The sequence below is a fragment of the Myotis yumanensis genome, unplaced genomic scaffold, assembly GCF_028538775.1.
Source record: "Myotis yumanensis isolate MYYU_CA2020_CCGP unplaced genomic scaffold, mMyoYum1.0.hap1 SCAF_4, whole genome shotgun sequence".
Taxonomy (NCBI): domain Eukaryota; kingdom Metazoa; phylum Chordata; class Mammalia; order Chiroptera; family Vespertilionidae; genus Myotis; species Myotis yumanensis.
The window spans coordinates 99,900,503-99,925,703 of NW_027223755.1; the positions used below are offsets into that span (position 1 = coordinate 99,900,503).

The 25,201-nt window shown below is 42.0% G+C and overlaps 1 protein-coding gene and 1 pseudogene across 2 annotated transcripts in view; one reads left to right on the plus strand and one right to left on the minus strand.

Annotated features, from left to right (window-relative positions):
• Positions 1-25,201, plus strand: part of CREBBP (CREB binding protein) — a 154,968-nt gene that overhangs the window by 36,714 nt on the left and 93,053 nt on the right. The gene's annotated exons all lie outside the window — the stretch shown is intronic.
• Positions 882-2,301, minus strand: LOC139009107 (tubulin alpha-1C chain-like; annotated as a pseudogene).

Below are 25,201 nucleotides of genomic sequence, written 5' to 3' on the forward strand. Positions count from 1 at the left end.
ATGCTTTTCTCTTTTTCATGTAATATCATCTTATCTGATGCTTAAATGAATGTAAAGAAAACAAGGGAATGTTATATTAAGTAAATCTTAATTTGGACTTTTAAAAAGGTCACAATGGAAATAAATGGGTTTGTCTATAGAATGAAAAGACTGAAAGCTTTGAATTACTACAGTGTGCTGTGAGATTTATATAGCTCCTGTAGGCACAGGTTTTTGGTAGAAATATTAAGCAGTCTTGTACTAGCTCATTACTGTGACTTTAATGGAAGTTGATCATAGTTGTCCTTTAGAATATGTGATTCAGGGTGCACCTAACTTCACATGATAATTATCCATGAATTTGTTTCATTAAAAAAAATTTTTAGTTAGTGAAATTATATGAGATAATATATAACTGGGTATTGTCAGTAGTAGTAATAGTAGTAGTAGTAGTAGTAGTAGTAGAAGCAGAGACTGCCTTCCCCAGATGCAGTACAGCTAAGTGCTTAAAAACAGAGCTTGGGCTCTGGAATAAGCTGCCTTGGTTCAAATCCAGGCTCCACTAATTCTTCTCCCTGGGAAAATTACATAACCATTCTAGGTCTTGGGTGTTTTGTTTTGTTTTCTCTTTTTAATGAGGATGATAGTAGTGCCTGCCTTTGAGAATTGTGTGCATTAAAGGGGGATAATAATATTTTTCTCATAGAATTGTGTTGATTAAATGAGATAGTATATATAAAGTTCTTTTGTATATATTTTTTAAGTAAAAACAATATTTTCATTAACAAGTTTGTGACACAATGAACAACTTCACAGAACAACAGAAATAAGACAGCCCCAAGATATGGAGTATAACATTGCAGCAGACAAGTTAATATTCTTTACCCTCCTCTCCCCCACCACTATCTGCCAGCTTCCTTAAAATCCTTCTCAAAGGCAGCCATATCCTCACGTGTCTCTCTTTCCTCCATGACCTTAGCCACGTACCAATGAACAAAGGCACACTAGGCGTTTATCAGGACAAATTGGTGGTCCAGGTGAGCCCAGGCCTCAGCAACAGCTGTGGTGTTACTCAGCATGCACACAGCTCACTATACTCTGGCTAGATCTCCACCAGGTACCACAGTGGGAGGCTGGTAATTAAAGCCAACATTGAAGCCACTGGGTACCAGTTCACACACTGAATGGTATGCTTGGTCTTGATGGTGGAAATGGTAGTATTGACATGGTTGGGAACCACATCACCATGGGTAGCAAGCTATGTATTTATCATGATGAGGGTCACATTTCACCATCTGGTTGGCTGGCTCAAAACACACATTGGTTCTCTGGCTGATTTGGCTCAGTGGATAGAGCGTCAGCCTGCAGACAAGGGTCCCGGGTTCGATTCTGGTCAAGAGCACATGCCCGGGTCGCGGGCTCAATCCCCAGTAGGGGGCGTGCAAGAGACAGCCGATTAATGTTTCTCATCATTGATGTTTCTCTCCCTCTCCCTTCCTCTCTGAAATCAATAAAAATATATTAAACACACACACACACACACACACACACACACACACACACGTGATCTCTGCTACAGTATGGTAAGCTTTCCCTGGTAGGCTTTCTCAGCTGAGATGACAGAGGCATATTGTGGCAACAGAGAAATGGATGTGAGGATAGGATATCAGGTTGGTCTGGAATTCAGTCAGAATAATATTCAGGGCTCTATCAAACCTGAGGGAAGCAGTGATGGAGGACAAAATCTGCCTAATAAGGCAGTTAAGATTAGTATACTTTGGGTGCTCAGTATTGAGGTTTTTATGACAGATATTGTAGGTGGCCTCATTGTCAACCATGAAGGTACAATCAGAGTGCTCCAGGGTGATGTGGGTGGTGAGAATGGAGTTGTAGGGCTGTGGAAACTGAGAGGCTTGGTAGATGAAGAACTCCGGATTGACCTTGCCATAATCAACAGAGAGCCGTTCCATCAGTAGGGCGGTGAATCCAGAACCAGTTCCCTCACTAAAACTGGAAAACCAGGAAGCACTGAAGACCTGTGCACTGATAGGCCAATTTACAAATTTAGTCCAAGACAAGGTCAATGATCTCCTTGCCAATGGTGTAGTGTCCACGGTTATAGTAATTGGCAGCATCTTCCTTGCCTTGAGCTGCTCAGAGTGGAAGAACTGGCAGTAGGTATCAGTGTGAACTTTATCAATGGCCATGGATGGGTTCCAGGTCTACAAATACTGCACTGGGAACATGCTTACTAGCGCCTATCTCACTAAACAAGGTGTTAAAAGAGTCATCTCCTCCCCTAATGGTCTTGTCACCTGACATCTGGCCATCAGACTGGATGCTATATTCCAGGCATTGCCGATCTGGACACCAGCCTGGCCAACTTAGATGGAGATTCATTCACAAATATCTGAGATTTGTAGGGCTCCGTTGGTTTGGAGTTGGCGAGGGGACCGGGACAAGAATCTCCCACTGACACTATTACGGAGTCTGAGGGAGAAATCTGTGAAGTTCTTAGCATAGTGCCTGGGTTTACCGAAAAACTTTCAGAGAAGTTTGGTTAGTTGGCTAGGTGCTTTCTTACATAAAGGATTTGAGAAACCAATAAAATATTTGGAGTGATAATGAGACTGCTTTCTAATGTTTTCAGTGAATATTTTCTAATAAAAATATTTTATGCTTATTATACAAAATTTGCAAGTCTAGAGAATTATTGCCCATAATTCTATCATCTAGTTCAGTGTTAACTTTTTGATGTTTTCTCTACCAGTCTTATCCATAATTATCTCTTTGTAAAGTCAAATTTGGAGTCATGTTTCTTTTTCCCTAGTTCTTTATAACTGATTATATTCTGTAACAAACTGAATGAATGTTTTGCATAATAGCAACATTGAATACTTTGATTTAATAAGCTCCTGGTGACTACTTTGAAGAGTATTACTTGTAAGAAAAACCAGTCAACCTGTTCCTTTCCAACTAAAGGTCAATAATTAGGATCTGGAGTTAAAGACCTACATGTATTGCTTTAAAAATATTTTATTGTTTTAATCTTATTACTGGAGATATACATTACATAGAGATGCACAGATCTTAAATGTTACAGTTGATGCATTTATCAAACTCGTGCCCCTATAACCCACAACCCTATCAAGATACATTATCCCAGAAAGTTCCTTTAAATTTCTCCCTTTTTTTGTCCCTCCTACCCCCACTGCCATAATCAGTACTGATTTCTTTCACCATGGATGAGGATGAGTTTTACCCATTCTCAAGCTTTATATAAATGGAATCATGCAGTATTTACTTTTTTGTGCAAGGCTACTTTTGCTTGCAGCATGTTCTTGAGATTCATCCATGTTGCTGCCTGAATCAGTAGTTTTTTTGGTGTTTCTTTAATCCTCGCCCGAGGATATAGTTTTATTGATTTGAGAGAAAGAGAGAGAGAGAGAGAGAAAATTGATTGGTTGCCTCCTGCATGCGCCACTACTAGGGATGGAACCCACAACCTTGGTATGTGCCCTGACCAGGAATCAAACCTGTAACCTTTTGGTGTGCAGGACGATGCTCCAACCCGGCCACCTGGCCAGGGCACATTTTTATTGCTAAATAGTATTTCATTGTGTGAATTTACCAAGATTTGTTTATCCAATCTCCTATTCATGGACATTGTAATGGTTTCCAGTTTGGGCTGTTAGAATAAAGTTTCTGTGAACATTTTGTACAAGTCTTTGTGTGGACATATAAATTTTCATTTCTCTTGGATAAATAGCTAGGAATGGAATTGACTAGATGAGAGAGGTCTGTTTTTGGACTCTAGTCTGGAAACTAGCAAGCTGTGTAGCCCATGGACCAGATCTGGTTTATTGACTGTTTTTTATAGCCCATAACCTAAGAATGAGTTTCTTTTTTTAATTGATTTTTAGAGAGGGAGGAATAAAGAGAGCGAGAGAGACATAGATTTGTTACTCCACTTACTAATGTATTCATTGGTTGACTTGTGTATGTGCCTTGACTGGGGATTGAACCAGTAACCTTGGCATATCGGGACGATGCTCCAACCAACTGAACTATTCGGCCAGGGCGGTGTTTATAGTTTTAAAGGGTTGATTTAAAAAACAAAAACACAAACCAATAAATAGAAGAATGAGGAATGGAAAATATAGGTTGTCTGCTAAGACTAAAATATTTACTAACTGGCCTTTTATAGAAAAAAAGTTTGTCATTCCTCTTCTAGTTTATTCCATTGATCTATTTGTCCATTTCTTTAGCTTCATTATAATAAGCATTAAAATAGGGTGCTTAGTTTCTCATTTTCATTTCTGTTTAATTTCTAGATTTTGTATCATTGACTTGTTTTTTGCTGATGAGAAATATAATTCATTTTTCTGTATTAACATTGTATCCTATAACCTTACTAAACTCACTTAGTTCTGTTAGTTATTTAGTAGATACCTTAGAATTTTCTAGGTCACATTGTCTTTGTTTTTTGTTTGTTTTTTATTGATTTTAGAGGTGGGGGAGAGAAACATCGATGTGAGAGAGAAACATTGATTAGTTGCCTCCTGTATGTGCCCCTACAGGAAACTGAACCTGCAGCATTTAGTTCAGAATATATTGATATGTGACCAGTGGCCTGATGCACGAAATTCGTGCTGGGGGAGGGGTGGTGTCCCTCAGCCCAGCCTGCACCCTCTCCAATCTGGGACCCCCTCGGGGGATGTCCGATTGCTGGTTTAGGCCCGATCCGGGACTACTGGCTCCTAACCGCTCACCTGCCTGCCTGCCTGATTGCCCCTAACCACTCTGCCTGCCAGCCTGCTCACTCCAAACTGCCCCCCCTGCCGGCCTGATCGCCCCAAACAGCACCCCCCTGCCGGCCTGCTCGCCCCCAACTGCTCTCTCATCCTGGCCTGATAGCCCTTAACCACCTCTGCCTTGGCCCCGTCACCATGGCTTTGTCCAGAAGGACGTCCGGAAGGTCTCCTGGTCTAATTAGCATATTACCCTTTTATTAGTATAGCTGATATAACATATCATAACAGGGTATGTGCCCTGAGAGGAATAGAACCTGCCACCTTTTGGTGTACACACAATGCTCTAACCAACTGAGCCACCTGGCCAGGGTGGGTCATGTCCTCTTTGAATAGAGACAGTTTTACTTCTTCCTTTCTATTCTGCTTGCTTTTTCTTTTTCTGGCTTTACTGCTCTTGCCTGAGACCTCCAGTACAATCTACCTATATAAAAGTCTAAGTGACCATTATGACCAGACGACCAGCCAGTAGCTATGATGTGCACTGACCACCAGGGGGCAGATGCTCAACACAGGAGCTGCGCCCTGGTGGTCAGTGTGCTACCATAGCCAGGCCCAGGGACCCCACCCATGCACAAATTTGTGCACCGGGCCTCTAGTATTTAATAAAAGTAATGAGAGCATGCATTCCTTATCTTATTCTTGATCTGTGGAAGAAATCATTCAGTTTTTTATTAAGCACGGTGTTGTAGGATTTTAAAGACATACATCATCAGATTGATTAAGGTCCCTACTGTTCCTAGTTTACTGAATCTTTTGATTATAAATGATTGCTGAATTTTGTCAAATACTTTTTCTGCATCTATTGAGATGATCTTAGGGATTTTCTTTAACTTATAATGTGAAGGGCATCTTTCTGAATGTTGAATCAATCTTACATCTCTGGATTAACCTCACTTGATTGTAATGGATTACCCTTTTTATGTATTACTGGATTTGATTTATTAAAATATTGTTCATGATGTATTCATCTGTATTCATGAGGGATATGGGTCTATGTTTTCTTTTTTTTCTTTTTTTAATATGTCTTTATTGATTTCAGAGAGGAAGGGAGAGGGATAGACAGAAACATCGATGATGAGAGAGAAACATCAATCAGCTGCCTCCTGCACACCCCCTCCTGGGGATGTGCCCACAACCGAGGTACATGCCCTTGACCGGAATTGAACCTGGGACCCTTCAGTCTGCAGGCCGACGCTCTATCCACTGAGCCAAACCGGTTAGGGCTTATGTTTTCTTTTTTTTGCAATGTCATTTAGTTTTGGAATCAAGACTATACTGGCTTCATAAAATTATTTGGGAATTATTCCTTCTTCCCTTCTTTTCTGGAAGAGTTTCATCTAAAATTAGTATTATGCCTTAAATGTTTGATAAAATTCACTAGTGAAACCCTCTGAGTCTGGAATTTTCCTTGTGGGGAGGTTTTAATTATTCAATTTGTTTAATATGTATAGGCAATTTAAATATTTCATTTCTATGTTAACTTTGGTAATTTATGTTTTTCAAGGAATTAATCCATTTCTTCTAAGTTCTTGAATTTGTCTGGCATAAAGATGTCCATAATACAATAGTTCCTTAATTTCTTTTTTATGCCTGTATAATTTGTAATAATGTAGTATCCCCTCTTTCAGTCTGATTTGTGTTTTATCTCTCTTGTTTTTCCCTGATCAACCGAGGTAGGGCTTTGTCAACTTTATTGATATTTTTTATACAACCATCTTTTGATTTGCCAGTTTTTTCTTGTGTTCTATATCATTTATTCTGTTTTTTCTTTTCTTTTCTTTCTTTCTTTTTCTTTTCTTTTTTTTTTTTTTTTTAGCAAAAGGGAGAGAAATTTATTAAAGCGAAAGTAAATAACAAGGCTCTCAGCATGTGAGAGGGGTCCCTCCTAAAAAGGGTTGCCCTGTTTTTTATTTTCTTTTATTTACTTTGGGTTTTCTTTGTTCTTTCTAGCTTCTTAGGGGTAGGCTTAGATCATTGATTTTAGACTTTCCCAGTGTTAACATTTGAGCAATCAGTTTCACCCTAAATATTGCTCTGTACTGCATCCCATAAATTTTGATATGTTTTGATTTTATTACTTAGTTCAAAATGTTTTTATGTGTTATGATTTATTTGATTCATGTTTTTCTGTAGAAGTGTGTTGCTTAATTTTCAGATATCTGGGAATTTTGCAAATACTAATTCATTTTAGATTTCTAATTCCATTGTGATCAGAGAACATGCTCTGTATGATTTTGTCCTTTGAAACTTATCGAAACTTGTTTTATGGCCCAGCACATGGTCTGTCTTGATGAATGTTCTACATATGCTCAAAAAGAATGTGCATACTACAGTTGTAGGGTATAGCGTTTTTGTAAATGTCAAAGTTGGTTGGTTGTGTTCAAATCAGTTATGTCTGTACTTTTTTTTGGTCTCTTTTATCAGTTACTGAGAGAGGAGTATTAAAATATCCAACTATAATTATAGATTTGTCGATTTTTCCTTTAATCAGGATGAAATCTGACTACTTATTTCATGTGTTTTAAAGCCCTTTGATTAGGTGAATATATATTTTGGATTATTAAGTCTTCCCGATGAATTGAGCCTTTTTTCATTTTAAAAGTTCCTCTTTATTTTTGTTAATATTCTTTGTCTTAAAATCTACTTTGTCTCATTAACCTTGCCATTTCTACTTTTTTATGATTAATATTTGCAAATACATCTTTTTTACCCTCTTATCTGTGTTTAAATGTTAGCATTTAGTTGGAACTTGGTTTTACTAGTAATTCCGACAATCGTAGTCTTTTTTTTCTATTTTTCAATTACAGTTTACATTCAAAATTTGTATTAGTTTCAGGTATGCTGCATAGTGATTAGAAAGTCATGTTCTTTACCAAGTGATCCCCTGATACAATCTTAGTCTTTTAATTTATTTACATTGACTGTTGATATAGTTGGATTTAGATTTCCCATCTTGCTATTTGTTTTCTATTTGCCCCTTCTGTGTTTTGTTTCTTTCCTGACCTTCTATTGAAGGCTAATTCTAACATCTCTGTTATCTCAGTTTGTTTCATTTGCAGTCATATGTTTAAATATATAATTCCTGGTTATGGGTCACGTTTTCCTGCCTTTTGCCACGTTTAGTAATTTTTGACTGTGTAGTGAACATTGTGGATATGTTGTTGAATATGAAATTTGTTTGTTTCCCTGTACAGAGTTTTGGGTTTTATATTTTAACAGGCATTTGACTCACAGATCAGTTTGATCCTTTCAAGGTTTGTTTTTAAACTTTCTTAAGGCAGGTCTTGAGTTGCTTAGACATGACCTTTTGGGGTCTTAGTTGAATTCCTCGGATGTCAGGAAGATCTTGAACCTTTGACGGGTCTATGACTCCAGCACTGTGTCCCCTTTGAAATTTGTTTAGTGCACAATTCCTTAATAGTAGCCGGCCATAGGTTCCTTTAAGCCTATTCTCAAACTCTTCCCTGGGCCCTGCTCTCTGTTGCCTGTAGATCTCTGCATTTTGTTATTTGTTGCCTGTGTTTCTTAATTGGGAAACTTGCCTGATCTGAACAAATAGAATTTCTAGGAGGTAGGGGGTGGGAGGGGGTCTGAAGCTCAGAGCCTGACCCTCAGGCAGCTCTCACCATGACAGGCAAGCTAGCTTCAGAGATGGGCTGAAGGGACAGGCCCCCTTGCATGGCAGGTGACAGCCCAAATTAGGAGGAAATTTGGAAACATTGTACCTAAACTTTATTTTTTTATTTTTTTATTGCTTAAAGTATTACAAAGGGTATTACATATATGTCCCTCCCCCCCCCCCCCGCCCTTGACAAACCCCTGGCCTCTCCTACCCCCCAGTGTCTTATGTCCATTGGTTATGCTTATATGCATGCATACAAGCCCTTCGGTTGACCTCTTACCCCCCTCCCTCCTGCCCCCCAACCCTCCCCGGCCTTCCAGCTGCAGTTTGACAATCTGTTTGAGGCAGCTCTGCCTCTATATCTATTATTGTTCATAAGTTTATAATGGTCTTTATTATCCATGAATGAGTGAGATCATGTGGTATTTTTCCTTCATTGACTGGCTTATTTCACTTAGCCTAATGCTCTCCAGTTCCATCCATGCCGTTGCAAATGGTAAGAGTTCCTTCTTTTTTACAGCAGCATAGTATTCCATCGTGTAGATGTACCACAGTCTTCTAATCCATTCATCTACTGATGGGCACTTAGGCTGTTTCCAGATCTTAGCTATGGTGAATTGTGCTGCTATGAACATATGGGTGCATATATCCTTTCTGATTGGTGTTTCTGTTTTCTTGGGATATATTCCTAGAAGTGGGATCACAGGGTCAAATGGGAGTTCCATTTTTAGTTTTTTGAGGAAACTCCGTACTGTCTTCCATAGTGGCTGCACCAGTCTGCATTCCCACCAGCAGTGCACGAGTGTTCCCTTTTCTCCACATCCTCTCCAGCACTTGTCGTTTGTTGATTTGTTGATGATAGCCAGTCTGACAGGTGTGAGATGTGTACCTAAACTTTAAAGTCACCCCATAGGTGCAAGTTTCATGCTCAGAAATAAAATACTTTACGTAGGGTCACAGTTGGGAGATGGCTGCCCAGTATTTACAACCCAGGGTCTGTCTTAAGTTTCTGCTGTTTGTATTTGGTGCTTTTCCATCAATACAAACATTTTAGGAACCATTTTGTAACCCAGTCATTATTAACCTGCCTCTCAGACTTTAGCATAGATTAGGGCAGTGGTTCCTAACAACTCACCTGGTGATCTTGTTAAGATACAAATTATGATTTAGGAGGTCTTGCGGGTGGGGCGATGTGTGGGCTTTTCTAACCAACTCTGGAAGGAGCTGGTGCTGTGGTTGTGCTTTGGGGCAGCAATCGCCAACCGGTGGTCCGTGGACCACTGGTGGTCCTTGAGGTCGGAAAGGTTGGCAACCGCTGGTTTAAGGAAACTTTTGGAGCAGCGATCGCCAGCCGGTTGTCCGTGGACTACTGGTGGTCCGTGAGGTCGGAAAGGTTGGCGACTGCTGCTCGGGGGGCTCTGGGAGATCTCTCTTCTCTTGTTGGTGTGAGCTTACATGAGGGTATATAATGGTTATTGGATATGTCACACTTTAAAAGTCATCTCTGTTACTTCCTTCATTGTTCAGTGTATAAAGTTGGGAAGTGCTAAACTTAATATTCTTTATGTAAATGGGTCCAAAGCATGACTTCAAGGATCGACTTCTGCAAAATGTTTCTGCAGTATATTGGAAAGATGTCCATTTACTGTAAACAGTAATTTGCTGTCCATCTGTCACCCAAGTTAAAACATTTAGGGTTTTTATGTTGATTCCCATGAAATTTTAGCATTTTCAGAATTAAATAATGACTATAATATACAGTATGATCCTGTAACGAACAATGATAACAGTTACTGTATTTACTCTTCCTGAGTTATAGTAAGAGGAGAGCAGGCAATGAGTGGCATTTCTCAGATGCCCATTGTAGTGACCACTATGCTAAGTGCTTTGCAACATGATTTCACTTCATCTCATGTTTAATAATCTTGTGAGGTAGGTGTCATATCTATTTTTCACATGGAATAAAATAATAACCACTTTCCTGCCTCTCAGGAAATTAATCAAGATGACACCTATTAGAAAGTGGCAGGCTCTGAGTTTCAACCCATTCGTGTCTGACTTCACAGTCTGTATTTTTTCTACTGCACTATTTTGTCTGTAGCATAGCAAAGATTCAAAATATGGTGAGGAAGTACATAAACCTAATTTTATGTGTATGGATGAGTTTTACCCCATCAACAAAATTTATAGAATAGATAACTTGGATAGTGAGTCTAATATCCCAGTAGTATTTTTTGCCATATGAAAAAATTTACTGCTTACACCTTTCTACAAACATACCCAGTGTATAGTGTTGAACCATCTCTGTAGACCAGTGGTTCTCAACCTTGGCTGCACGTTAGAATCACCTGGGAATCTTTTTTAAATCCTGATTTCTGGGCCTCATCCTCCAGAAATTCTGTTTTTTGTTACTAATGTTGTGGCCTCACCCCATAACAAAGAAACAGAATTTCCGGAGGATGAGGCCCAGAAATCAGGATTTTAAAAAGATTCGCAGGTGATTCTGATGTGCAGCCAAGGTTGAGAACCACTGCTTGTAGACTGATTGGGCTGGGGCTCTCAATTTGAAATAATAATTCAGTCAAGCAGGTTTGCAGGACCCATAAGGAAGTCCACTCTTGCCCTAACCAGTTTTCTCAGTGGTTAGAGCATGGACCCGAGGACTGAAGGGCCGAGGGTTCTGTTCTGATCAAGGGCACGTACCTCTTTTTCAGGCTCGATCCCAGCCCCAGTCGGGGCAAGTGCGGGAGGCAACCAATCGGTGTTTCTCTTTCTTTGTCTCTCACCCTCTAAAAATCAGTGGAAAAAAATATCCTGGAGTGAGGATTAACAACAACAACAAAAGTCCTCTCTTCTGGCTATTGAAAAATGTGTGTTTACCTCACACGCAGGGAGCCAGCATAAGGATAACTTCTTTAAATGTGATTTTTTATGTGTGTGTGTGTGTGTGTGTGTGTGTGTATATATATATATATATATATATATATAATTTTTTTAATTGATTTCAGAGAGGAAGAGGGAAATATAGAAACATCTAATCTAATAAAAGAGAAACATGCAAATTGACTGCACCTCTGCTATGCCCAAGCCACGCCCACCAGCCAATCAGAGCGGCTATATGCAAATTAACCCAACCAAGATTGGGGCCAGCAGCCATGGAGCTGGAGCAAGCAGGAGGCTTGGTTGCTCTGGCGATGGAGGAAGCCAAGCTTCCCGCCTGCCCTAGCCGGCTGTGGGTTCTGCTCAAGGCAACAAAGTTTCAATTATAGAAGATAAATAAATCCCAATCCCAGATACCTGCTTCCAGCCAGCCTCCACTGGGAGCTTGAGTGGCTGGGGGCCGTGGCCAGCCTGCAAACAGCCATCAGCCCCTCACCCAGGATGGCCAGGCACCCCAGTGGGGACCGCCACCCTGAAGGGGGTGTGGCCAGCCTGCAAACAGCCATCAGCCCCTCACCCAGGCTGGCCAGGCACCCCAGCGGGGACCCCTACCCTGAAGGGGCTGTGGCCAGCCTGCCAACAGCCATCAGCCCCTCGCCCAGGCTGGCCACACCCTCATGGGGTGAGGGTCCCTGCTGGGGGGGTTGGCCAGCCTGAAAATAGCCATCAGCCCCTCACCCAGGCTGGCCAGGGACCCCAGCAGGACCCCCACCCTGATCCGGGACACCCTTCAGGGCAAACCAGCCGGCCGCCACCCATGCACCAGGCCTCTATCCTATATAATAAAAGGGTAATATGCAAATTGACCCTAACAGTGGAACAACTGGGAATGACTGGTCACTATGACACACACTGACCACCAGGGGGCAGACACACAATGCAGGAGCTGCCCCCTGATGGTCAGTGCGCCCCCACAGGGGGAGCTCTGCTTAGCCACAAGCCAGGCTGATGGCTGCCAGTACAGCGGTGGTGGTGGGAGCCTCTCCCACCTCCTCAGCAGCGCTAAGGATGTCCGACTGCAGCTTTGGCATGCTCCCCGCTGGCAAGTGAACATCCCCCAAGGGCTCCCAGACTGTCAGAGGGATGTCTGACTGCCAGCTTAGGCCCAATACCCCGGGAAGGTGGTGGGGGGCAGGGCCAGCAAGCAGGCCCTGCCAGTTGCCCCACAGATTGACCCTGATCGTTGGCCAGGCCTAGGGACCCTACTCATGCACGAATTTGCACCGGGTCTCTAGTCAGTGATGAGGGCGAATCACTGATAGCTGCCTCCAGTACGCCTTACATTGGGGATGGAGCCCACAACCTGGGCATGTGCCAGCTTCAAATATCTTCTTAGTAAATTGTTAAAAGTTGGGATGCGTTCCTGTCTTTTTTCAGTATTGTATAAAATTTCACTTTATTTATTTTTAATATATTTTTAGAGAGGGGAGAGAGAGAGAGAAACATCAATGATGAGAGAGAATCATTGATCGGCTGCCTCCTGCACACCCCCCAGTGGGGATTGAGCCCGCAACCTGGGCATGTGCCCTTGACCAGAATCGAACCCTGGACCCTTCAGTCCACAGGCTGGCACTCTCTCCACTGAGCCAAACCAGCTACGGCAAAATCTTTTACTTTAGAGACTCCTGTCTGATGGTAGAAGTTTTCTATGCTCTATTTTTGGAAAGAGATCTCAAAGCCACTTCAAGATTGCACAGAGCTTTGTGGTTTTCAAAGTGTTTTCCTATGTGCTATTCCATTTCAGTGAGATACAGGAAGTCCAAGCAGCCCTGTGCGCAGGCTTTCTAGGGTGTATGATCTCAGTGGTGAGCAGCCATACTGATAGGGAGTGGGGGCGGGGTGGGGGCACTGGGGCATAAAGATAAGGGATAGACCAAGGGGAGAGTATAGAGCAGGGGTGGGCAAACTTTTTGACTCGAGGGCCACAATTTAAACTGGACCGGAGGGCCGGAACAAAAGCATGGATGGAGTGTTTGTGTGAACTAATATAAATTCAAAGTAAACATTACATAAAAGGGTACGGTCTGTTTTTTTTTTTTAGTTTTATTCGTTTCAAACGGGCCGGATCCGGCCCGCGGGCCGTAGTTTGCCCACGGCTGGTATAGAGCATGTTTTCTTCCTGGAAAACTTTGCACGTTTTGCTTGGAGATTTACTGTCAAGTAGGAGGTGCTGGGCTGCTTGGCAGGTTGTACTCTCATAGTTGTCAGGGTGTGGCTGCGTGTAGGTGTGCTGCTGCATGTAAGTTCATTAAAGAAAGGTGTGCAGTGGTGGGAGCAGCCAGAAGACTGCAGGCTGTGACTCTCAGATCAAATCTGTCAGGAACTGATTGGAGAGATCATAGAAGCTTGCTTTCTTGTCTGTTGATGTTGTGAGTGATGCTCTTCTGAGACAGTGCTTACTTTTTATGAGTGATCAGCAGTATTAATCAGCTTATTTTGCTCTCTCCATTCTCGATGTTCATTTTAATTAATACCTTAGAGTTATCAATTAACTCCCAGCCAGATGTCTGGCCATCAAGTCCTATTGTTGTGGATATTTGAGTAGAGATAGACTTTAAAACTGCAAGAATAGGCCAGTGTAGCTCCATGGTTAGAGTGTTGGCCTGCGCACCGAAGGATCTCTAGTTTGATTCCCAGTCAAGGGCACACACCTGAGTTGCACGTTTGCTCCCTGCTCCCAGTTGGTGAGTGTACTAGAGGCAACTGGTTGCACATCGATGTTTCGTTCTCTCCCTTCCTTCTTTCCCCTCCTCTCTGAAGAGCAATGGAAAAAATATCCTCAGGTGAGGATTAACAACAACAACAACAAAAGCAAAAAAAATCCTGCAAGAATAACTTTTTTGGGCCTAGTGAATATTCAGGCCCCTTCCTGAGGTGTCTTACTGTGTTCTCATTCATGGAGAGGATGCAGAACAGTAGCCACCACGGTGCATATTAGTTAGTTTTTAACCTGCCTTTCAGGGCCCAGTTAAGGTTTCACCTCTTGAGCCATTTGTTTGCCCTCTGGGCCAGGACCCCTGTCTCCCTTTTCAGACTACATTTAGCAGTTGGTATCAGTGCCACCTGCTGACAGCACACATCCTGTCCTTGTAGCATGTGTCTCTTACCTTGAACTTGGGAGGATGTGGTCCTGCGTGCAATGCACCTCCACCACCCCTTAGTATCTCCCTCCTGGAAGATACTTAATAAACACTAGAGGCCTGGTGCACGAAATTCGTGCACTGGAGGGGGGGGGGCGCCCCTCAGCCCAGCCTGCACTTCTTCAATCTGGGACCCCTTGGGGGATGTTTGACTGCCGGTTTAGGCCCAATCCCTGTGCAATCAGGCCTAAACTGGCAGTCGGACATCCCTCTCACAATCTGGGACTGCTGGCTCCTGATCGCTCACCTGCCTGCCTGGTCGCCCCTAACTGCCTCTGTGTGTCGCCTGATTGCCCCTAACTGCCCCCCTGCTGGCCTGGTTGCCACTAACTGCCCCTCCCCACCCCTTGCCAGCCTGGTTGCCCCCAACTGTCCCACCCCCGCCAGCCTAGTTGCCCCGCACTGCCCCCCTGCCAGCGTGGTTACCCCCAACTGCCCCCCTCTGCCAGCCTGGTTGCCCCTAACTGACCCCCTGCTGGCCTGGTTGCCCCTCACAACCCCCCCTCGCTGGCCTGGTCGCCCCACGCAGCCTGCTGTTCAGTCGTTTGGTCATCCCTCACTAACCCCCCCTGCCAGCCTGGTCATAGGCAGCCATCTTTATGAGGGTGTGAAGGTTAATTTGCATATTACCTCTTTATTATATAGGATTATTATATAGGATTATCCTCATGGTTGATCGTGTACATATTTTCACAGCCTTTTCCGCTTCCACTATCCCTTAGATGAGAACATCATTGCTCAGAACTGAGAGAAAGCTAGCTTGCAGGTAGGCTTTAGTGAGAGTTGGGCAAATGTGAGAGCTGCTGGAGCATCTCCTTGCTGGGAAAGGTCTGTCCTTGCATAGGTACTTTCCAGTTATAAATGCACCTCGTTATCTGGAAGCTAAACACATTATGGTAACTCCCATGATCCGATCTCTTGCCTCTTGCCTCTTGCTCTCAAAAGCTTAGGTACCAGGTAGATTCAGGTGAAATGGTATCCCTCACTGCCTGAACTGTGAGCCAGAGTACAGGGAGTCTTTATTGTATCAAGAGTCAGGCATGCAATTTCCAAGTCAATAAACATAAGCTGTTGGAGAAACGAACACCGTTTTGTAACCCGATTGGCAATTGACTATGTTTACTTCATGTTTCCCTCCTTTCAGCCTACTTCAAAAATAGTGGTGGTAGATGTCTGAGTGGCTGAGCCTCATTCATTTTTTTTTCCTGATCATATATATAATGCATTAGAGCAAAAATGTGACAACTTATAGCCATGTTATAACCAGGGTGAATTTGATTTTAAATTACCACCCAGAAGCAATCTCTAATACTCATAATCAGTTTGATCTACCTAGTTTTATTCACTGACAGCTTAAATTAGTATTTTAAATACAGCTGTGCAGCCAGTGGGTCATATTGTCATTAAAGCCAGTCAGAATGTTTGAATAGAGAATGACTTTAAAAAATAACTTTTCCTCCTTATGATAAAATAATGCATTGTGTAGAGAATTTGAATAATGTAGAAAATACTTAAAAAATTAAATCACCGGAGAATGATAACTCTATTAAATATTTCAGTGGTTGTTCTTCCTTTCTGTGTGTGTGTGTGTGTGTGTGTGTGTGTGTGTGTGTGTGTGGAGAGGGGGGGGGCGGGGGAGGGGGAGGGAACCTTTTGTATCCTTTTTTAAAAAATGTACAAGGAACATTTTTCCCTTCTTAGTAATGAATGACTTTCATAGTAAAAGAACTGTTTCAGTATCACCACCACTGCCTTATATCATGTCATACTTTCCTTTTCCAGGTGCTTACAGCTTGATCTTTAGGAGTGAGCTGCAGAATATATAGAATGTTGAGGTAGCTTTGAGTGTTCACAAAGTCTTACCTATGTTCCATCTTCTCACCAGTAGGGATAACAATACTGCACCAAGTATATTTGGTAGGACTTTATACAACTCAGTTTTTGGTTAGAAATAGAGTTCATGTGTTCAAAACACTGATACGTCTTTGGGTACGTTTTATAGTTTGTGATTTATGGCATTTAATAAGGTGTGTGGGACCTTACTTGATTCCCTTCGGTACTCTCAAGGCCCAAGAGGTTGGCTAGGAGGAGACCGTAGGAAACCCTGAATTTGTATCCTCACACCTACCATGTACCAGTCCTCCTGCCCTAGCAGTAAAGCTGACAGCCTGTTTTAAGAACTGGTTCAGTTTTCCTGCGCCTTTGTAGAGGAGAAACATAATTCTCTGAAATGTCAGCTTTCTCCTTTCAATTTCACTAGAAATAATTGTGGACTCTCATCAAGCCTTTTTTGTATGTTCAGTCCCATCTTTACCTCTCCTTCCCCTGAATTCCTGCAATACCTGTATGGACGTTATTACCTTGTTCCTCCATTGCCTCCTCTGTTTCATCACTTTTCTAGTGCATAGTAAATCCATGAAGAAGGAACAGGCAAGCTCTCCCTGCAGAGGGTTTGGAGTAAAGACTTAAGTTCATTGAGTGACTTCTTTTTAAAGTTCAGATCTCTGTTCCATTGTGCTATAGCTGATCTGCAGTGTAAATTAAAATTCATCTTTATATATTTCTCTTTCCCTTTCATCCTATTCTTTTATCATCTTTTCCTCTTTCCTCTTCTTTCTCCATGGCCACTGTGGCTTGCCTTGGCTTTGCATCGCTTGAAAGGAGTACTCAATTGCCCTAGCTGGTTTGGCTCAGAGCGTTGGCCTGTGGACTAAAGGGTCCCAGGTTCGATTCTGGTCAAGGGCACATGCCCGGGTTGTGGGCTCAATCCCCAGTGGGGGGTGTGCAGGAGGCAGCTGATCAATGACTCTTTCAACATTGATATTTCTATCTCTCTCCCTCTTCCTCTCTGAAATCATTAAAAATATACATATTTTTAAAAAATATATTAAAAAAAAGAAAGGAGTACTCTATCCTAAACAGGCTGCTTTTCTACCTAAAACGATATTAAGACTTGGAAGAATTAGGAGAAGTAATCAATTTAAGTTTTATCACCATCACTTTGAATTATTTTGCCTTGGCTTCGTGGTAATATATGTAAATACTCTGGGAAATGGTGTGGAGGATGCAAAGCTGTAGAAAGCCTGCGTCCTGTGCATTTTGGAGTACCCTCCAAAATCCTCAGTCTTCTTGACAGGCCCCAAGCCACCCCACAGCTCCCCAGAGGGAGCATTGCCACGGTGAGGTCCTCCAGTCCCAGAGGCTGGCTCTCTTGGCTTGAGCATATTCTGAGTCCTCAGTTGTTACTCACTGCAAATAGCTGGACCTTCCGGGAGTATAGACCTCATGCGATTCAAGCACTGATTGTTTATCGGATTTTAGGATTAGAAGGAAATTTAAAGATCACCTAGTGCAGTGGTCGTCAAACTCATTAGTCAACAGAGCCAAATATCAACAGTACAACAATTGAAATTTCTTTTGAGAGCCAGATTTTTTAAACTTAAACTATATAGGTAGGTACATTGTTATTAACTTAATTAGGGTACTCCCAAGCTGGCCTTTGCTAAAAACGTCCTCAATCTGATTGAGGTATGTTCGCTGAGGTCGACCCCTTCCAACTCTCCCATCTACACTCATCTTGTATACTTGTTTCGACTATCTCCTTTCGTTCATCCTCTCTATATGTCCAAACCATCTCAATATAACCTTTCTCAGTCCTCGACACTACATCTTCTTTCACTCCATTCCCTAAAATTAACTTAATAAACTTTACTTTTGTCACCTGCGCGCGATTTGTGGACGCGACTAGCACTAACCACTGCACAGTGAGACTGCTGACTGACTGGCTCACTCAACTCGTGCATGAATCAACCAAAGAACTTGTATGCATGCATATAAGCCAAACCAATGGACATGGACAACAGGGGGATGAGAACATGAGTGGGGGGGGATTAAGGGGGGGATAAGGACACATTTGTAATACCTTAACTAATAAAGAATTAAAAAAAAAAATCGCGAGCGCCTCCCCCGCGCTGTGTCTCCCATCGCCCAACCGACCAACACCCCCCACTTCTTCTAACGCCACTTCTTCAAAATAGACTAGCCCAGGCCGAAAACCGACTTCTGCGCATGGGCCACGAAGTTTCAATCGCACTGTACATGCGCGCCCGCATGTGGTATTTTGTGGGAGAGCCACACTCAAGGGGCCAAAGAGCCGTATGTGGCTCGGGAGCCACGGTTTGCCAACCACTGACCTAGTGGTCATCTAAGTACTTCATGTTTTACAGCTGAGGAGAACTACAACTTAGAAAAGGCAAGAGATTTGTCCCAGCCACACATCTGATTAGCAGCAGAACCAGGATTATAAACATTTTCCCTACCGACTTTTTGCTTTTGCTTGTGGATTAATGCAGACTGTACCCTGGGGAGCTGGTGTGTCTAACTGTTGTGACTGCTGAAGTTTGCCAACAGTGTTAGGGAACCAGTTTTGTTGCTGGAAGTTTCTAGAGCAATTGGGTGAATACAAATGAAGCCCGACAGTGATCCCCTGTCCTGTCACCTTCCCTTTAGGAGTTCCCATCCTATTTTCTAAGTCATATTCTGGTCATACATCATTTAAGTGAAATTCCATGAGAGTTGCTGAGTATTTTTACCTATCTCCCAGTTGTGATTTATCAGGCTAAGGTAAATGTTCAGACTTTGGGGCTGTGTATTTTTCCTGAACTCTTTCAGAATTGGCATCATTGTAAGAGTTGAGTTCAGTGAAAGATGGTGTACTCATGTGCCTGGGATCTTCAGCCCAGTTCTCTTATTCCAGGTGACTCTGGTGGCCAGGCAATGTCTTTGGCATTGCAGTCTGTTGTGTATTTCTACTTACTCTTTATTTGCCAAATTGAGGTACTGGAAAGATTCCAAGAGCAAGCGGGTGATAGCAGACAACTGAATACAGCCATGTGTCTTTCCATGAAAACTGCTTTTCTTGGCTTTTTCCCAACAGTGGTAGGTTGCCAAGAGAAAATGCTTTTGGCTTTATGAATGATATGGCCATACTCTGGGTTAGTTCTGGTTCTTTATGTCATTGAAAAGAATTAATACTTCTGGCTCTTTATTTGGCAAATTTTGCTCTTGGTGTACTAAATTGTGTTGTTTTTACACCTCTTATATGAATTTGTGGTTTTACATGTATACCAATGTGTGAAGAAAGATGCTAAAGACTTCAAGTTAATAAGCTTGTTGAGTTAGTTCGAAGCCACATCTCAAATGGAACATTTGTTGCTATGTCATGGCCTACTTACAAGTGGGAGTTATATCAATTTCTTTTTGTGGGACTGTTCTTTCTTGTTTGATTCCTCTATGTTTTTATTGAAATTTCAACCCAGGAAGATTAGGCTAGCGTATTTTGATTATATATTGTTATTGTTTATAGTATATTTTGTTTAAAATGAACATTGTGAGTATTTTTAAAGCTGGAAAACAATGTAGAGTGAAATAGTTGAAAATGTTTATGATCTAGAAAATAATTATCTGTTAGAAGTATTTTTACAGCTAGTAAGTGCACAAGATTGTTTCGTTATAAATTCATTTCATGTTCCTCTGAATATGTCAAATGCCAGTAATTCCAGATGGCCTCTCCCTCTGATCCTACCTGTTTGAACCACTCCCCACCATCACATGGCCTCTGGAAATGTTCATTTATTTTATTAATACCCTATGCATTTTTTGTTGCTGTTAATCCTTACCAGAGGAAATTTTTTCCATTGATTTTTAGAGTGGAAGGGAGGGATTAGGGTCGGGGAGATGGGGGTGCGGGGGGGAGGGAAAGGGAGAGGGAGAGAGAGAAACATCGATGTGAGAGTGACACATCAATTAGTTTGCCTCCTGCACCCAACCTGACCGGGACCGGGGATTGAACCTACAACCCAGATATGTGCCCTTGACCAGGAATCAAACTTGCGACCCTTTGGTGGTCCACAGGCCGATGCTCTAAAAGTGAGTCACACTGTCCAGGGCTACCCTAATCATGCTTTTGAAAGAAATATATTTAATATAAAGTGATTCTTCCCAAAGCCAACATACTAGCTAACTCCTATAGCACTTACTGTATGTCAGTTAGCTCGCCTTGGTGCTTTACTTGGTGAAGTTTAATCCTCACACAACCCTCAGACTAAGTGCTGTTATCTCCAATTTACAGGTGATAAAATGAAGGCATTGAGAGGTTAAAGTAAATTGCTCCAAAGTCACACATTTAGCAAGTGGCAGAGCTACCCTCGGACCAGGTGAAGATCCCTAGAGTATACACATTTAAATATAGCACTTAAGTGTCTCTCTGGATGAAAGCTTATTGTGTCCGTGTTCCAGGAAAACTTTTGTTGTTGTTTTGTTTTTCAAAAACAGGCATTAATACTTGATCTTTGTGGACTGAGCCTGTCTCTGTGCAGTGGTATCAAGTGCCATGGGTGTGCAAGTATGGATGTGTCTGAAGCAATCACAGTTCTGCTTCAAGCCTTGTGGCAGGGATCAAGGACTCTGGACTGGGGAAGGGAGAGCTTCATATTGAGTTTTTCCAACTGATTTTGTTATGTTCCTAAGCTTTCTGGACCACCCTTTCCTCATCCATAAAGTGATATGGATTTGTTGTTGTTGTTTTCATATTTTTTATTTATTGATTGGTTGATTTTAAAAAGAGGGGTCAGCCCTGACTGGTTTGGCTCAGTGGATGGAGCGTCGGCCTGCAGACTCAAGGGTCCCGGGTTCAATTCCGGTCAAGGGCATGTACCTTGGTTGCGGGCACATCCCCAGTGGGAGGTGTGCAGGAGGCGGCTGATCAATGTTTCTCTCTCATTGATGTTTCTATCTCTCTGTCCCTCTCCCTTCCTCTCTGTAAAAAATCAATAAAATACATTTTTTTAAAAAAAGAGGGGTCAGGGGAGACTGACAGACAGACCTGTTCCACCCATCCATGCATTCATTGGTTGATTCTTCTATGTGCTCTGACCAGAAATCAAACCCACAACCCTGGTGTATCAGGAACCTGCAGCCTTGTTGTATCAAGACAACACTCTAATAACCAACTGAGCTACCCGGCCAGGGCCTGAGAAGTAGTATGTTTTAACCAGATACTCTTTGAGGCCCTTACAGCTGAAAATTCTGTCCTATCCAATTGTCTCTACAATTGCTGAAGGTCATATTTTGTTTGCTTTCTGTATGTTTTTTGACCAGCATCCCACCCCCTATACAGTACTTCCTTTGATCACTCTGCTGTGTGGTGTGGTTTTAAGTGTCTATCAAGGTATGAGGAAAACTGAAGAATTCAGCTTTAAAAAAAAAACAACCCCAATGTGGGTAGTGGTCTCATTGAAGCCACATCAAACTCAACATTTGTTGCCTCTTAAAACATTTCTGAAGGCTCGACCAACTCTTAAGTAAAACCGTTAAGTGGAAGTGTGTTTCTGACTGGCCTCCTCCGGTCCTATACATCCTCTCTTTATCATCCTGTTCCAGATATTCTCCTCTGGTCACACAGTGTGTCCGCATCAGGCTTTTAGTTTATAAATGGTTATGATCTGATCCTTTTGGTGAGTGTGCATTTCAAGAGACATTTGGAGATAATATTGGGAAGAGTTCATTTATGAGGGTAGTTGTTTAATTGAGTGGTTGATGTCTGTGGATGGGAGACTGTCCACTGGAAAAGGCCTGTTTGTGGCAGGGATGTGTGAAGTCTGGGGAGAGCTTGTGAGAGGTGGGCAGGGGGGTGTCTTTCTCCAGGGGCAGGTGTTCTTAATCTTTAGGAGATCTTAGGACCCTCTTTAAAAATGTAATAATGGACCTTATCTCTCAAAAGCGCACATCACACAAAATTTGTATAGGTGTAACCACCTAACGTGCCCTCCTGCACACACACATACACATATACCGTGGACTTCCCAGACAGTGCCTGGCCCACACCTCATCCTAGGGGTGTTTGAGTTGCTGATAATGGGAAAGGATAATGGTGGCCCTAACTGGGAAGAAAGCATTTCTCTGTCCCCTTTTGCTACAAAGGAGCAAGAAAATGGATACTTCGCTTGCTTCTATTGTAGAAACCTACTCTGGCAGACTTTAAGATAGAAAGGAGACTGTTACTTCTGACTTTCCTAGTCAGAAGAAATTTCCATTTTGATGATATGTTCTATACCAGGGGTGGGCAACCTTTTTGTGAGTGCGTGCCAAAACCAGCAAAATCTCTGACTCAAAATTCTTTTGCATGCCAACCCTAATTTTTTGAGAACATGTTACGCCTACTTGATATCTCTTAAGGTGTACGTATGTGAAGAACCTTGAAATAATAAAATTCATTCGAGCCACAAAAACACAGTATATGATGATGAAAAATATATTTATTTTTTAATGTATACATGTACACTGATAGTCCGACAGAAAACTTTATGACTCCATTTGATATTATCAGTGGGACTTTTGCTGCTGCATCACTGATGACAGAGATTTACATCAGGTTTATATTTCGTGACCTTCAGAGATATGCACGAGCTACTACTTTCATCCGTCAGGCTACTCCTATTACGAGACTTAACAAAATTCATCACTGAGAACAAAGATTCACAAGCATATCTGGATGAAACCAAAACACTGGTCGGATCTAGGAAGGCAGGGAGAGTTAAGGCAGAGGCATAGAAATTGCTCTTCCCCTCTCTTGTCAATCCATGTCTATGGTCTTTAAGATAACTTGTTATGTAAAGTTATTTATTTATCTAAGATGCACCTACACTGAATTTATCTGAAAAATAAAAAAGTCGATATTAAGAAAAAAATTGTAAATGGAAGATTATAAGAAAGGGTTTTGCGTGCCAGCAAAAGTTACTGGCGTGCCATATTTGGCACGCGTGCCAGGGGTTGCCCACCCCTGTTCTATACCCTTTTAGTTTGGTCTAAACTCTTTAATATCTGTGTTATAGTCAGTAGCACAGGTACATTGTAAATGATTCAAGCAACTTTCCATTCATGTTTGCAAGTTGACAGTTATATTTTTCTAAGCTTACTACCTTAATTGATGAAGTGAGTTAGGTGAGTAGTAGAAGTAGTCTCTGGGTTAGTGGAGATAATCTTCCTATTCTTTGGAAGCTCAGAGCTTGTTTTCTTATTTTTATAGCTGTCATATCATGACACAAGTAGAAAATGAAAATATTTGTCCCACACACTGAGGTCAGCAGAGGAGACTGTTTGCAGTCAGAGGTGATCACTGAGGCTGATGAATCAGTATTTTAGTACACCAGTTGGGAAGCTCTGGGTTGGGGTTTGGCTTAGGAACTTGTACCAAAGCCAAGGATTTGCTAGCCCAATGGATATAGATAGCACAGAGGACCTCCCATATATGCTGTCAGTGGGACACAAAGCTATCATCATCCTGTAAAACCAACTCCAAGGGCATATTATGTTCAACCTTTTATCATGGGTTGTTCACTTGCATGCTTGTCCACTCCATGGCTGTCCATTCCAACTAGTAGCTAAAATCTTTATGGCAGATGCTGAGAAGATAGAAAGGAGACTGTTATTCCTGACTTTTCTATTTCCCCTCCAAATAATAGTGACTCTCATTTGTGCCTGCCTTAGAACTGGCCCACAGTTCTTTGATTTTTCTCTGTTCTTGGGGCCAGTGTAGGGGTTTTTGTTCCCAGGTACTGCCTGATACATGGTCTCTTTTTGTTTGGTTTCTTTTCCAAATAGTAATTAAGCACTCATTATGTGCTGGGGCCCAAGGACACAGAGATGTATATTCCAGGAAGGCAAGTTTTATCCTGGTTTTGTGTCTAAGACAGATCCAGGATAGATTGTTATAAGTATTATTATGGCAGATAATGCCATTGAGTCATGTAGTTTTTTTATACTTTCCATAGCATATCTGTAGTACATGCCTTTGCCAAAGTAGAAAGAGAAGCATTGTCTATCCCTTTTCTGTGGATAGCTGTCACCCTCCTACTTGCCAGACAACTCAGACTTCAGCAGTTCTTGATTGATGGACCAAATATCGCTAGAATTTGCTCCAGGTACTATCTTTGCTTCGGTAATAAAGGCTATTGTAGGCCTTGTTTAGTTTTTTTCCCCAACTAATAAAGAGGTTTTCTCATCAGATTTCATACTTTAGAGTCCCCATCCTTGGGGGAGAAGGCAGGTAGGCCTCCAGATCTGGCACTAGTATTTTTTCCCTCTTCTTTTTACTAGTTTTTTCTTTCTTTGTACACAGGGACTAGTGTAGCTCAGTTGGTTGGAGTGTCATCCTGTACACCAAGGAGTGATGGGTTTGATTCCCAGTTAGGTCTCATACTCGGGTTGCAGGTTTGATCCCCTGTTGGGGCGCATGCAGGAGGCGGCTGGGCAGTGTTTCTCATGCTTTCTCTTCCTCTCTCTTAAAAAAAAGTCTTTATTCTCTTTTTGAAATGATTGATATACTTGGTTACAAGAACGCTTTCTCATGGGAAAACGTGGTAGACCTATAAGACATTTTTTAATTTAGATTTCATTATAGGAGAGCTTGCCTTTTTAGGTACTTAATACAGTTAACTTTTCCTGTTTTCTCAGATTGAACTTGAATTAATGCTTAAAAAGGCTCTGGGAAAAATGGAATAAACGGAAATTTTTAACATGTATGGGTTGCTGCTGAATAAGACAATGTAAATATTCCATAGGTTTTAATTTGTTCATATTTTATATAAATGTTACCATCAACTTAACAGTTGCTTATTTCTGCTGTTCTGCTTTATGAATTTTATTCA